The 13,325-nt window shown below is 52.4% G+C and overlaps 1 protein-coding gene across 1 annotated transcript in view; it reads right to left on the reverse strand.

Moving 5' to 3' along the window:
* The window catches only part of LEKR1 (leucine, glutamate and lysine rich 1), a 61,307-nt gene extending 48,694 nt beyond the window's left edge, over positions 1 to 12,613 (reverse strand). The window contains exon 1 of the mRNA XM_040705960.1: positions 12,481 to 12,613. The gene's annotated coding sequence lies outside the window, so the exon portion shown is untranslated. The remainder of the gene's footprint in view (positions 1 to 12,480) is intronic.
* Between the last annotated feature and the right edge of the window lie 712 nt (positions 12,614 to 13,325).

Here is a 13,325-nt window from a genome sequence, read left to right on the forward strand (position 1 = left end):
GTTGCTTTGCTCCCCCCTCCCCCCTTCCTCACCTTACCAATGTCACAAGAACGAGATCGTCCTGGGAGAGTGGAAGGGTGTTTGGACGGGGGATCTGAGGGCTACCTGGGAATCAAGGTCAGGCAGGTCATCCCCTGCAAAGCAACAGCAGAGCAATAGCAGCTCTGCAACGCAGCGTGAAAACGATAAAATCGGGGGGAGCATAAGGGAGCAGGGCACTGGCAGTGGGGCGGAAAGGCAGAGGCAGGGGACGCAGGAGGTGGCACGGCGCCAGCCCAAATAGCTGAGTGAAATAGGAGCGTGCTAATGACGGGGCACGCGGGGCGAGAATCGGATAATGAGGGAGGGCATCCCAGTGCTCCCGTTGTGACATTGCCAAATCAAAGACGAGCTGCTGGCTGCAAGAGCACACGAGGTGAATCAGAGGAGGAATCTGTATGATTAAGCAGCAGCTGAGTGCCAGGAATGAAGATCTGTCAAGGATAATATCAATAGTGTATGCGTAGAGGACAGTGGGTTTATTTGCCATGATAGAAAAGGATTTGAAAGGGAAGACAAGAAGCTCGTACTGACTCCGAGCTGGCAGCGAGAGAACTCGGGAAGGATGCCAGGAAAAGCGTCCCAGATACAAGGCTGAAGTGAGAACGAAAAAGGGAGCGCGGAGGCTGTTGAGCAGCCAGCAGGTTAGGAACGGGCACGAAAGGCACGAGGCACGGCCAGCCAGCAGGACGTGCTCAGCGGAGGAAATGACCAAGCAGGAGCCGGGGAGATGGCTGCAGGAGGGTTCAAGGTTTTGTTTGTTAAGGCAGCCTATCTGAAAGATCGCCCAGAGCTCTGGGACAACGACGATGGTGGCACTTCTGATGACTCCTCCTGTGAAACAGAACCTTCCCATATGGGCGAGGTTCATCTCTGCGGGGCTCAGCAGATTCCCAGGGGCCCGCTAGGAAACTCCCACGGGAACTCAGAAGCACCATAAATCTTTCCCCTCCCCCTGTCCGCAGGCAGCCTGATCTGCTTTCTCCTAATTTAAACACACAATCTGCAGGGAGGAGACCGTTTATACTGCTGGCTTAGAAGAAAGAAAAAAAAAAGAAAGAAAGAAAATCCTGCCAAAATGAAAAGTGCACTGCACACACGGCCCTCCCCATTGAATGAATGTGAGAACGGATGAAACAAGACAGATGTTACTTGCAGCCTTTGCGAGCTACTGGAAGAAATGTATCTCATGCAATGATGAGGAAACTACGGAGTAACTGTGAAACAGGGAAAGAAAAAAAGCAGACGCAGGAAGTCTGGATGGTCAGAGGAATGGGAATGCCAGAGAAGAATGGTGACATTGACTTGAATGTGGGAGGCAAGTCCAGTACGCCCACGTCCATCATTCTGAGATCCAGCATGCAAAAACAACGCCGCAGTCCCTCAGCGATTAAGCAAATGGGAGGAGGATTACTGAGGACAGTCAGGGTTTGCAAGCACAGAAACTGTATTAGGTTGTCTGCTGCTGAAACAGTTTGGGAGCTTCTCTCAGTCCCTACCTCATCTCCTGGTGCTGTGTGTGCCCTTTCAAAATGCTAAGTAACAGCAAGTCATTTGCAGTACATTAGGCTGCTCCTTCCCTCTTCACCTTATTACCTCATGATTTGTGATTGCAGTGTAACGTCCTGGCACATCCTGATAGGAAAATGCAAATGCTGCATTTCCATGGCACGGCCTGACAATTTAAATTTATGCCCCACAAAGAGATAGCCCCAAGTGTATGCTGAGTGCATGCCGTAGCTACAACACGGTTATTAACATCCAGCCACATCCTTCTGCCTTTGTATGTGAATCCTGGGCGAGATATGAAACAATAGGAATTTTCCTGCTCTGTTTTAGAGCCTGGCCTACTTCCTCTTACATTCACTGACTTTAAATGAGATCAAGAATCCAAAGTGGGCTCCTGTAACTTTGTTGCCTGAACTATAGGTGACATTACAGAAGTACAGACAACATCTTTTTCTTTGTCCTGTAACCTGAAGATAAGTCCTGGGGGGGTGATGGCCAAGTGAGCTCAGCTTGACTGTGCTGTGCACGGCCAGCACGAACAGCACAGCCACCACAGTGCACAGAGCAAAGCCAGCCCTGCAGTCACTGCCTGTGGCCATGGGAGGTGACCTGCGCTGCACGGCTGCTCTGCTGCCGGCTGAGCTGACAGCTCAGGAGAGCTGCTGTACACAAATGAGCCGTGGCAGGCATCACCAGCATCATGCAAAACGGTTTATGAGCGACCTGGAACAGAAGCCAACACAGAAAGCTCCAGCATGGTTGCTTCAGGTCTCCCACAGCACTTAAAAGAGCACGGTGACCTGCCCAGCACTGTGATTTGTTCCATCCCTTTAGCTGTCGTTTCTGTGAGTTATCTGGTCAGCAAGTCATGATTTACATAATCTGTTTACTACTTGCAATTATCCCCAGTGGTTGAAGACTGGAAATTTTAGACTAAACGTTTGCTTTAGGTTTCTTTGCCACTCATCTTGAAGGATTTGGCACAGTGGGCAGTAAAAGGCCCAGAAACTGCTGAGATGTTTGGGAGCACGAGTGGAGCCTGCAGTGTGTTATCAGGACTACGCACAAAGGAGCGTTTGTAGCCCTGCTAAGAGCATATCTGGTGCCAGGCGGGTTTGGGATGCAGCCTTCCACCAGCAGCACGTCCCTCTGCCAAGCTCCAAGAGAGTGCCAGCCCCTGGGATGGCTTCTGTTTGGATTTCTGCACTGCTTCCCTCCCAGATAAGGCTCATGACAAGCTAACGGCCAGCTGTTTGCCAGCACTCAGTGCTCACAGGATGCGTTTCAGCTGCCTAGCAGCTGTCTCTGGGGAGCAGTGGGGGTCAGGAGAGCAGGGGCTGCCCATGTTGTGGGCTGAGTGCTGTGCGGGGCTGCAGCCAGCTTGTCTCACTCACCTGACAGCAGGAGAGACAGCGAGCAGAACTGGGCCCTCAAGAGGAGAGAGAGAATTGTGAAATTGGACAGCATTTGCCTGTCACTATGGAGTCACTAAGGGAACAGGCGTATTTTCTTCCTGTTTACATAATATTTCACCAGTATCTTTGCACCAGTGAACTGTAGCCACAGCTTTGAGCCACATGGACACGCCATGGCACTATGACTTGCCACAGGTATTGCTGCAGATAGCAAGGTACAGCCACTTGCCATGGTGGAACGTGCTGGAGTCCCTGATGCACCAGTAAGAGCAGCAGGCTGCAAGCACAGGGCTGTCACAGGGGATTAGTCATGTCCTTAGCCACAGGAAAGCTGCAGAGAAGAGCAAATCTCACATCCTCCAGCTTAAGAGCTCCTTTCACAATGTTTTTCGTCCTTACAGAACAGAAAAACACTTACAAATATAAGCTTCCTGACCTTTTACTGATGGAATTTTTCTCCAAATATGGGAGAAAAGGCCGTGATTTAATTCTGCAAGGTGTGCAGGAAGCCTCGTCTAGCCAAAGGCACCAGCTGCCTGCCTTAGGTGCGTGCCACTTCCCATGCTGCTGTCTGCCGTGAGTGAACCATGGCAGCAGGGCTCCAGTGGCTCCCCAGCATGGAACGTGTGGAGCTGGGGAGCTCTGCAGTGCTCCGTGTGCCAAACTGGGATCAATGCGTGCAGAATCAAAGTGCTCCCATGCTGCTGTTTGCTCTTTGTGCAACACACGTTTGAGTACACTCCACCGCACCTCAGCAGATACTGTGGTAGATACTCAGCGTTGTATCTTAAAGTACAGTAACAGCACAGTCACACGCACGGAGGATCAGCACTTCCCATCGGGGATAGGAGTGACATTCCCCACCCCACCAGTAAAGGCACATTAAATATTTATGCAGCTGTCACGCCTTGAGGCCCCAGCAGGATTAAGGTCCACAGCGCCTGGTGCTCTGAAAACGTGATAAGAGCCAGTCCCTGCCCCAAAAGAATGCAGCCCCAGCACGGCTACACCACGGCCCCGCAGTGGCTGTTTGCCTGCTCTGTGCCTGTTCTATAAACCTGTTTGCTGAAAGACCTGTTGTGTTATCAAGGTGCCGGAGGGCGGAGGGCTCCGTGTCAGTGCCAAGACCTGGCTCTTGTTTGCTTTACAGATGGGGACCCTCTGCTAACAGTGAGTGAAAGCAGCGAGACGTCCCTCGAGCGGGCAGGATGGGGGTGAGCAAGCCAGGAGAGAAACCACCAGCACAGGTGGTGCTTTCTGCGTTGAGAGACAGCTCTACTCCTGAAACAACTTTTTCCCATTACAAGAAGAGGGTTTCTGGTAGTTATGAGCACAGTCCTTGGCTGTGTGAGGTCCGCATTCAATTCCTGCTCATCAGACACTCTGGGACAGTGACTCAGCTCCTGTCTTGTGCAATTCCTCTGCTAGCAAGTATTGCTGCTCCTCATCGGGGTGTTGCAGGCATTAAAAGGAGGTGAGGCCGTGTCAGGGCAGTGGTGCACACACGGCAGCGGGATGGGGCTGCTTGCTCACCACCGGCTTGCCTGCGGCTTTCACAGCAGTGTGCAGCCTCCACAGCAGGAAGCGGGGCTGTGGCTGGAAGTGAGTAAGGCCGGGAGCGAGCAGCAGCTCCCGGTCAGAGCCTGCCGGCAGAGGAAATCCTGGAAGCAGGTGCCCTGGAGGGAAGCGCAGGGCTGGGACGGCGGTGGCATCGACCAGACTTGTCTCCTATACAAGTTTGCATACGGAAATACGGTCTGCTGGTAAATCATGGCAAGGACGTAGGAGGCCAAAAACACACAAGATGTGCCCCTAACTACTGCCTTCCTCCATGTCTGGGAAATAATTGAGTCTTCCTCTAGCAGCTCAAGGCATTTGCTGCCTGCAGTGCCTGCAGTTTCCGAAGGCAGCGCAGCAGGTGAGGCAGAGCTCAGCCTCATCCCCAGCATGACCCCCAGAGGCAGGGCAGGGGCTGCTGGCCGCCAGGGGACACCTGCCTCCTTCAGCAAGTGGCTCTCTGCCAAACCGCCCCTCCGGGCAGCAACTCAGGTGGGCGTGAGCTCGTACAAATCAGCGTTACACCGGGGAGCCCCCGGAGACATCGCCGCCGGCCGAGCCGCGGACAAGTAAACCAAGGACAGCCCCACAGCTCCGCTGCGTTCGTGCCTCTCTGTGTTCTGTCGCTACTGCCCGTGACCTGCTTCTTCACACGCACATCCCTGGGCACTGCCACGCTGCAGGGCGGTGCAGCGGGAGCAGCACGTGGGCGCTTGTGCCAGCGCATTCGCTGGGGCTCCGTTCGCCTCCAGGGATCGGCTCATGAGACAAATGTAGGTCTGTCATCATCTGCTCGCCGGCTGCTGCCTCGCGCTCCGTGCTCATTTCCAGCACGCATGGCCGGGGCCGCTTTGCATTCCCAGCTCAGCCGGAGACAGCAGCACCGCGGGGCGTCTGCGGAGCCCTCCCTGAGGAGCACGGAGCTGCTGCTGCTGAACTCGTCCCTGAGCACCGGGGTCGTGCCCTGCTGGCCCCGCTGCCAGAGCACATCTACACAAGCTGCTCTGCGCCCGCTCCGGCTTCCCTGTGAATGTCAAAGTGCCCGGAGCTGCCGTGCCGTTTATTTTGAGGACTGCAATGACTAACATCGAGCTATCGCCTTTCAGGACTCTTAAAAATAGAAGCTAAAATTTGCTTCACGTAATCCTTGCCACATAATGCCTTCCTGGCTGGGAGGAAGAGAGCAGCCAGGCAGCAACAGGACGTGAGTGGTGTGGAATTTGCTTTGACCCAGAGAAGCCTAATTGCACGCTGTTTGCACAGAGCCTCTCCCTGCTCAGGCTGCACAAGGTGGACGGATGGAATTATCAGGTCGCTCGCTCAGTGGCAGAGCTGGAGCAGGACACAGAGCTCTGCCTCCTTCATTTGGTTTCAGCCTCCCTGATGGCAACTTCCTTGCCTTGTAACAGATGTGTGGTCCATCAAAGGTGGCTCTATTGAGGTGCTAAAGGCGGATGGTCATACAGGAACCATCATTTATGTTTTCAGCCATTTAAAGCTCCCATTTAAAGAACCAGCTGCCTTCTGCCAGCTCTTCACAAGGATGAGAAAGCAGTTCCTTCCCTGGTCTCCTACAGACCAGCATTTCCCAGTGGTGTGCACCATCAGAGACCAACCCAAATGGCCACATTAGGCCCACTGTGCTGCATGGCACTACATCACCCAACAAGAAAGCAACTCGGCTCGCTGCAGCAAAGGGAAATTAAAACAAATGCAGATTTATGAAAGAAGGCTCCTTTTTGGCACCCAGCATGGGTTTCTTGGCTGACTGCTGACGCTGAAGCAAAGGGAAATCCCAGCAGTTCATGCCACAGCATTAAAATACAGGATTCTAAAAATAACACTGAAAAAGCTGGACTGCAAATGACAAGAAGAAAAAGATGAGCTTTTGAAAATAAGAATTCAACCCCAAGAACCAACTGCCAAAAGACAAGGCCTGACAGTTACAGTTCAAATAGCCCAGGAGCCAGGTGGCCAGGCAGGGAGAGGGTGATGGAGAGCAAAAGCCATCCCCGACCCTTTCTCATTGCATGTTCTTATGGAGCCCACAGCTCCTGGCAGCATGGCTCTCCCCCTCCTCTGCACACTCTGGTGTATGCAGAGGCTCTGTTGGCTCTCTCTGCCCGGGTCTCCCTGAGCTCAGTGCTGGTACACCAGGCTCCCAGCTGGAGCTTTTACCACTGCCTACAGAAGAAAATGTAAGTGAGCCCACCAAGGGCACGGCGCAACTTAAGGTAACTGGATGCCAAAAGCAAATCAGGGAAATGAGAGCAGTTCTCTCATGGCCAGTGTTTGGTCTGTGTGCTGTCTGAACAGCAAGTGATGTCTCGTCCCACTGAGCCTGATGAGACCTGGCCAGTATGGAGAGGAGATGCAGGCAGAGATAAGTGGCTGCTCAGGGTGAGAGCCAGGAGAAAATAATGACCATTCAGAGATGCGTCATCAAGACAGCATGGCTTTTAAAGCTCCACTTTTTACTGATGTGTCTCACTGGAGGAGCACAAATCTTCATACAGAAACATTTAAATGGCAAATAATCAATTTAAGAATGAAAAACATTCCGTGGAGGAACAGAAAAGAACAGAGAAACTTTGGAAGATGAGACTGCAGGGGAAGAAAGAGAGCATCCGGACAGCATCCTCAGGCATCCTGGGCCTCGCTGTGGTCTTTTCAAATCCCACTGGGAGACCACACATGAAACACATGTAGTGTTATTCTATCATAACGTGGGAAAACCCAGCACCCGTAGGGTAGAGAAGTGATGTCAGAGGCTGCAGGATCTCATGGTTGTCCTTAAGAATACCAGTTCATTTTGTCATGGGATGGGGACTCACCGCCTTCCCCTGGAGATGAGCAGCCCCAGAAGCTCCGTGGCCCCACGGAGACCCTCTTGGTGCTCCCCTGTGTGTGAATCCCTTGCAATCCCCTTCTTGGCAGGCTGGGAAAGCAAAGTTTATGACAATCACTGGTGCTTTTCCCCTGGAAACAGTAACTAAGGAAGTTGCACTGTGTGATGGAAGAGGTTGGGAACATGCGGTGGGATATGTGCACAGCTGCTGGCAGAGTGCCTCACATGGTTTTTCCAGAGGTCCAGTTATATATGGACACACCAATTCATTCCCAGAACCAGACTCATTATGATTTGTTAAGAAAGTACTTCAGCATGGCAACAGCCAGGATTGCTTTTCCATTTTTCAGCATTCTTGTTAATCCACCAAACTGAGCAACTCCAAACGTAAACCACAGTCAGAAGGAGCCAAAAAGGTCCTCCTGTGAGGGACTGCTCTGCTCTGGGCTGACACATGCCACTCGTTGATGCTAATTGGCCTGAGAGCATAAGGACAATGCACCCAGGGCACCAAGAGCTGTCGCAGCAGCCTCTCACTCCACACCCCTGGCTCTGCAGGGCTGTTCTTTTATAAGGGCAGTGTGGCACTGTCACAGGCCCTTCCCCAGCCCCATGCTCAGGGTGCAGCAGGCCGTGGTGGGGCTTTCAGCAAAACCCTGTGCTGGTGGCAGCAGTACAAGCTCCTGCATAACCCTGGGTTGCTCAGGACTGCTCTGAAGGAGATCCTGCCTCTTAGACATCTGGGCATGGTTTGCCTTGGCGTGCAAAACAAACGAAAACCTGCAGAGCATGGAAATATCAGTGTGATACCAGGCCTGATGCTTTCCATGAAGAAAAGAATTTAAATGCCTCACAAACTGTGACCTCATCCCCAACAGACTTACAGCTGCTTAAGCCCTCACCCAACATATGTGACACGGCACAGAGATGGTCTGTGGGGTTCTGCAGGAAGCAGACGGATCCAGGCTGCCAGCACTGCCTCCCTGGGCAAGGAAATTTGTGGAAAAATGGCAACTTTCAGGAAAATGGAAGAGCAGGAGAAGCATGCAGGGTGGGCAGGGCACAGCAAGACCCAGCTGGAGGCACATGGCTCTCAGGCAGGTCTTGCTGCCCTCTCACTTGTACACACTGAAACGCATTAGGGCACATCCCCCAAATTGCAGGTGCGTAGGCTGTAATTTAAGGGGATGGGCAGCACACCTACCTTAAGTGTGTGCATCTCAATGCAAGAGCTGTGCGACAGCTGTTTGATAACACCCTGCCGTGGTCGTGCCCCAGGCATTCAGCAGGGACAGTTGGGAATGAGCACGCACCGCGTTGTGGGCAGCACGAGCACAGCCACAGCCCCACAGCTCCTCCCACGTCCTGCAGGACCCCACCAGCACCCTCCAGCCTTGTACAGCAGGAGCTGACCCAGCCCCCGAGCTGCCAGCTCACCCCAAGCAATGTGCTCGTGTTGCTGCATAGCGATGGTGCTGCTGGGCATGGTGAGGCATTGTGTGGAGCAGCCATACCCTGACAAATCACTGTGTGCTTTCCTAAAAAGCCATTTCCAGTTTCGCTCTATGGAAAAATATCAGCAGGAGCCACTTCAGGCAGTGGCACCATGGTTTCCATTTCCTCTTGCACAAGGCCCCCTCCCAAAGAAACGAGGATGGAGATATCTGAGGATATCAGCAGCCTTTGGTTTTGGAATTGTACAGAGTTCCCTCTTTCCATTGTATGCAGACTCCCAAGGAAGAGCACAGAGGAGCTGAGAGCCATAAAACCTCTTGGTACAGGAAAGCATCCTCTGGTTTCGCAGCCCCCCCGTCATGACGAAACACAGCAGCTGCCCCTGGGGCTGGGTTTCTGTACCTTCTGCATGCTCGTTGTTTTCTGGCCATTGATTTCCAGTCACTGGCACCTTCCTTCCCATTTCCTGAAGCTGCTTCTCTCCTGCTCTCGCTTTCTGCTTGTGTTTCTACCCTAGCATTTTTCCAATGGACATTTCCTTGAGCTCTCCATGCCCTCTCTTCCCTGTTTCTGTTCCTGCTCCTTTCACTCTCCCTTCCTCCTCCTCACAAGAAACCAGTTCTCACTTTTCTTAAATCACTTCCTAATTTCTTTTTGCCCTCTGTCCCCACCTTACCAGTGCTGTCAGCAACTCCACATCCCCCTCAGCCCAGTGCTGGTCCTGGCTGGCTTTGGGTGCACAAGAGATGGAAGGGCTGTGCATGCCCTTTGCTTTCCAGCTAGATGTTCCACGGGGCATGTGCCCTTGGAACGGGATGGCCTTCAAAGCCCCTTCCAACCCAAACCAGTCTATGGTCCTACGATCCCACCCCTAAAAGGGGACCCTGGTGAAATGACATGAAGCAGCCACATTGGGAACTTGGTGGCTCACCACCCAACACTGGCTCTGAACTTCCTTCTTCCTCATGTTTCACAAACTGAGGGAGAAAACAAAAAGGCAACCCACGAAGGAGGAAGATGTCTCGTTGGGCTCTGGCTGGGGCAGTACTGCTGTTCTTCTTGGTCTGCACTGTGTGGCTCAACGAGAACTGCAAAGAGCAGTCCTGGCAGTAGGGCAGCAGGGGCATCTGGCTGGATGTGGGTCTGCAGGGAAGGAACACAAACCAACCTAGATGCTGCAGGGCCCAGAGCATTGCTGCTGTGAAGAGAGCCGAGAGCTGGGGCTGCTCAGCCTGGAGGAGGCTCAGAAGATCCCACCCATGCCCATCAATCCTTGCTGGTGCTGGGCTCAGGGACGTACCTCAGCTGCCCTGTGAAGCTGCAGGCATGCTTCAGCTCAGGGAAGCAGAAGCAGCACGGCAGGTCCCTCCCTGGAGGTGGCCCAGCTGCACCCACTGGACCAGTACAGCCAGCTGCACACAGTGCAGAGGAGATGCATCCCTAACAGTGACAAGGCCAGGCTGAGTCAGAGTGCAGGCTGCATGCCAGCAGGGCATGGGGACACATGAGGATATATCACCTGTGGTGCCCAGAGGGTTCTGTGTGCCAGTGTGGGAAACCAAGTCTGGTCCAGACCCGATTCCATCACCATACACCAGTGGCAGTCACAGAGGGGCCGTCAGTCCTCCTGGGGCCTGCAGGGCGGGATGCTGGCAGCAAAGGTCACAGTGAGGTGGGGATTGGCCTCTGCTCCCAAGTAACAGCAATAGGACAAGAAGTGATGGCCTCACATTGCACCGAGGGAGGTTCAGGTTGGTTATTAGGAAACATTTCTTCTCTAAAAGAGTGGTGAAGCAACAGAACAGGCTGCTCAGGGAGTGGTGGGGTCACTGTCTCTAGGGACATTTCAGAACCATGGAGATGTGGCACTGAGGGTCAGTGGGCATGGTGGGAGTGGGCTGGGGTTGGACTTCGTGATCTTGGAGGTCTTTTCCAACCTTAATGATTCTGCCATTCTATGATTCCAAGGCCTCTTGCTTCCATCCAGTAGGATGCGTTCAGCCAGGCTGTGCCATGCCAAGGGCATGTTTGTGTGCCCATACAGGGCAGCCTCTTCCCCTCCACCATCCAGAAGTGAGAAGGGAGGGGAAACTCCTGGACGGGCACTGCTGGGTGCAGAAGGAGAAGTTCCACCACACAGCTGGTCTGGGACTCAGCCTCAGAGCACGGCAGGCTCTTCAGTCCTCCAGGCCAAGGCCAGGGGCAGCCTCCTCCACATTCTGCAACATGGACCACGTCCTTCTACGGGCTGCTGCAGGCCCCAGCTGCCCACTGTGGGACAACCTCTGCTCCTAGAGGAGGCACAGCTTCACTCTGTGTGAGGTCCGGGAAACCCTTCTGTGCTGGGCAGAGTCAGAGGTGAGAAGATTGCACCAAGTCCCACAGCAAGACAAAACAAAACCAAGCGCGTATCAGTAAACAAGAACTCATTCCTTGTGAAAGGGAAGAAAAGCAGATGATGATTTATAATCATCTAAGCATGTTTGAAACAGCTTGTACCCCTCTAGCATGGGAAAAAAGGAGCCCAGCATACATGCAGGAAAGAACAATCCTTAGGTCAATCTGACATTGCTGTCCAGTGGATGGAAGAACGTTCTCATAACAGCACACTTCACAGCCATCAGAGAAGAATTGAGAGGGTTTTTTGTTTGCTGCATTAGCATGGAGGTGATGCTGCTGACCGCTGCTGGCAGAGAAGCTCTCCAGCCAAGCTCCCAGTTCTCAATGCTGAGTGAGAACCTCAAATTTCCAATTGAGGCTGGAAATTATAGTGAATGATTGCAATGTATTGTGAATGATTGCCCCAGCAGCTGGGGTACATAATCCCAGATTTCTTGGCAAGCAACACCACCAAAAGCAGCACCAGAAAATGCAATCACTTGCTTATGCTGTAGAAAAACCAGAACTAACACAGCAGCCACAGCCCAGCCCTGTGCAGAATGGCCACAAAGGGGACAAATCCTGCCCAGCAATCTCAGTGCTGGTAGAGACAAAGCTCAGGCCACAACAACAGCAAGGGGAAGTGAGCAGGGTGGGAAATGCAGTAACGAGCATTTCGATACTCCACCTGTGCTCACCAGCAGGCGTTTCGGGTCACTTGTATTTGTGTATATTGTGTACATGTGTATGTACACGTATACATACACACATATATAGTCATGCATGAATGCACAGAGGGACAACTGCAGCAGTCCCCTAGTTCCCAACCCAGCAGGAGCACTCACATTTGCAAGGCTTGAATCAGGCCCGTACTCCCTGTCCCAATTCTCCCTACGGAGCTGACCAAACTGCTCCTTTAGCTGGAAAATCCTGATGGCCATCAGAAAGAAGCAAGCCAGAAGACCTAGTAGCTTTTAAAAGCCAACAACCTAGGTTTTATCACCAGCCCCAACCCTCCATCCCACAGACCACCTTACCTTCCTGACATCTTCTCTCCAGGAGGCCCATCCCACCAACACAGCCCTCCTTCCCCAGGGCAAACACCCCCTACACTGCCAAGTGCAGAGGCGGGGAGCTAACTGGAATCAGCTGCCTGAGTTCTGCCCCTCCTCCCACCTACAGGTGGTGTGACTGCTGCAGGTACAAGCAGGATTAAGACAGGTGGTAATGAGAAGAGCTTGTCCTCCTGGGCAGTGTGTGGGGCTCTGAACCACTGACCTGTCCTCTGCACTCCTCCTGGCTGGGGGCACTCACAACCAGCAGTCACTACTTTCTACTTCTTGTCCATATCACAGCTAAAGATACTGAGGAGCACCGAGCCAAGCAGAGATGCCTGGAAAACACAACAAAGGCCCTGATTAAATGAGTATTATGTGTAGACAATTACTTTAATATATCATTTTTTAACTCATTTAGTATCAGCTTAATTAACTGTAAAAGTAACATTAGCAAGAACTTTCATTCTTGACCAAATTTGAAACCTCATCAAAGAAAGGGCTTCTTTGAGGTTTCTTTTCCAATAAACCCATTCTGCAGAGCTGCCCTCCTTCAGCTTGGGACATCTGACAGCAGTGGGAATTTGTTTAGTAATCCAAACTACGAGCAACTTGTTAGTTTGGTAATGTCTCCCAGTCCACTTGAAATAAAGCAGTAAAAAGAGTGGCTATGAGCATGTCTCAAGTAGTAGACTTGGGACGAAAGTTATCTGGTTTGGATTATCTAGGATGCAAGGAAACAGCCTCAACACACACCAGAGAAGGTTTACAATGGACATTAGGAAGAATTTCTTTACAGAGAGGTGGCTGAGCACTGGACAGGCTGCCCAGGGCACTACTGGAGTCCCCACGCCTGGCAGTGCTTGAGGGATGTGCAGCCATGGCACTGAGGAACACAGCTCAGTGCTGGCACTTGTTGGGTCAGGTTAGACTTTGTGATCTGGAAGGTCCTACCCAACTTGGATGACTCCTTCTAGAAATGCCCATCCATAAGACTTCAAGATCGGGGCACAATTTTCTAGACACTGTAGTGCACACAGAACACAACTGAAATTATGCACACAAACA

The sequence above is a fragment of the Gallus gallus genome, chromosome 9, assembly GCF_016699485.2.
Source record: "Gallus gallus isolate bGalGal1 chromosome 9, bGalGal1.mat.broiler.GRCg7b, whole genome shotgun sequence".
Lineage (NCBI taxonomy): Eukaryota > Metazoa > Chordata > Aves > Galliformes > Phasianidae > Gallus > Gallus gallus.